We start from the raw sequence: 1,801 nt of genomic DNA on the forward strand, positions 1-1,801 counted from the left end.
CCTGGTATTGGAGCTAGGACTGTAGGCTGAGTTGGAAGGGACCTTGGAGGCCTTCCAGACTGACCCCTGATTTTTTGCAGATGGGGAAAACTGGGGCCAGTGGTGGGGGAAGTGATTTGCAGAGTTGGTGAGTGGCCGGGCTGATCCCTAGGCCCTCTGAATCCAACCTTAAGGGCTTTGCCCACTGCATCAGGTAATTGTGATTCAGTACAAATAGGCACGAACTGAGTCTGAAATTCTGTGTTCAAATTTCTGCCCTGCCCTGTGCTGTATGATCTCGAGCCAGACTCTCTGTGCCTGGGCTTTGCCCTCTGCAGAATGATCTCAAAGGCCCTTTCCAGTTTGAGTTCCTATGCTTCTGTGGAGGCAGGGAGGCCAGGATTCAAGGGAGGCTGGGAAATCTGGGAAGGCCTCAAGGAAGAGGTGCTGCCTAAAAGGTAAGTGCTGAGCAGTAGAGAAAGGTACATCCCAAGGCCGTTGGGCCAGATTCTGGACATGGGTCAGGAACAATTCTGCTTGGCTTCTGGGAGTGAGCCTCAGCAGTAAGAACAAGGGAGGAATGGTGAGAACACTGTCTGGACAGAGATGAAACAGGAGACATCTCGGCTTAGCTCTGGGCCCCTCCCTGGGAAGTCTCCCTCCAGGGGTCAGCAGTCTCTCCCTAGACCAGTCATCTTGTAGGGCCCATTTCTTAAGCAGCATTTCCTAGCACACAGTTGGCATTTAATAAGTGCTTGTTGAATTCAGTCAAAGGAGACAGAGCAAGTAAAAGTAGGTTCCGCCCTTGAGGAGAGGAAAAATACTTTGTAAACCTTGAAGTACCATATAAATGTATCATCATCTGAGAATCTGTTCTCAAACAGATGGGAAACTCCTGGAGGGCAGGCAAAGTTTATAGTGCCTGGTACACAGTAGGTGATTAATAAAAGCTGATGTATGGATGAAGTAGGGAGACCAGTCTCCCTGTGGGATGGAATGGCCAGGGAATCCCTAGTCCCTCAGGAAACAGCTCCCCTCTCAATGCCTTTGGCCTGGAGTGCACAGAAAAGGAAGGGGCAGTGCAGGGTGGAGAGAATTCAGTGCTGTTCTTACTGTGTGTCACCTTAGATAAGTCACTGCATTTCTCAGGGCCTCAGTCTCCCTATCTATAACATATAGGGGTCAAGATAGATGATGTCTGAAGCCCCTTTCAGCTCTTCATCTGAGGGCCTGTGGGACTCCCCTCCCCAAATGAGCACCTTCAGAGGCCCCTCTGGCTCCAGGGCCATGTGGCACTAAGATTACTCTTTCCCAAATTTCAAGGAAAACAAGTTTTTTCCCTTTTACCTATACTGACCCTGAGGGAGGCAGCTCTGAGCTGGAGGGTCATTCCAGATGGACCCTGCCTACATCCCCTCCCCCAGCCAGGCTGGCCCTGGCATGACTAATGGGGACACAGCCTTCTTTGGGTGACTTCTCCTCTGTCCTCGGGTCTGAGAGAGACAGAGAGACAGAGAGAGAGACAGAGACAGAGAGACAAAGAGAGAGACAGAGAGAGAGAGAGAGAGACAGAGACAGGAGAGAGAGACAGAGACAGAGAGAGAGAGAGAGAGAAGGGAGAGAGACAGACAGACAGAGAGAGAGAGAGACAGAGAGAGACAGAGAGAGAGAGACAGAGACAGAGAGAGACAGAGAGACAGAGAGAGACAGACAGACAGAGAGACAAAGAGAGAGACAGAGAGAGAGAGAGAGAGACAGAGACAGAGAGAGAGAGAGACAGAGAGAGAGAGACAGAGACAGAGAGAGAGAGAGAGAGAAGGGA

General features: G+C 50.8%; 1 long non-coding RNA gene across 1 annotated transcript in view; it reads left to right on the forward strand.

Moving 5' to 3' along the window:
• Positions 1–1,801, forward strand: part of LOC138173164 (uncharacterized) — a 2,752-nt gene continuing 951 nt past the window's right edge. The window contains exon 1 of the long non-coding RNA XR_011171343.1: positions 1–437. This is a non-coding gene — a long non-coding RNA (uncharacterized lncRNA). The remainder of the gene's footprint in view (positions 438–1,801) is intronic.

This window comes from Petaurus breviceps, unplaced genomic scaffold, assembly GCF_028583685.1.
Source record: "Petaurus breviceps papuanus isolate PSGF00001 unplaced genomic scaffold, PetGlider_PUasm1.0 567, whole genome shotgun sequence".
In the NCBI taxonomy this organism is placed as follows: domain Eukaryota; kingdom Metazoa; phylum Chordata; class Mammalia; order Diprotodontia; family Petauridae; genus Petaurus; species Petaurus breviceps.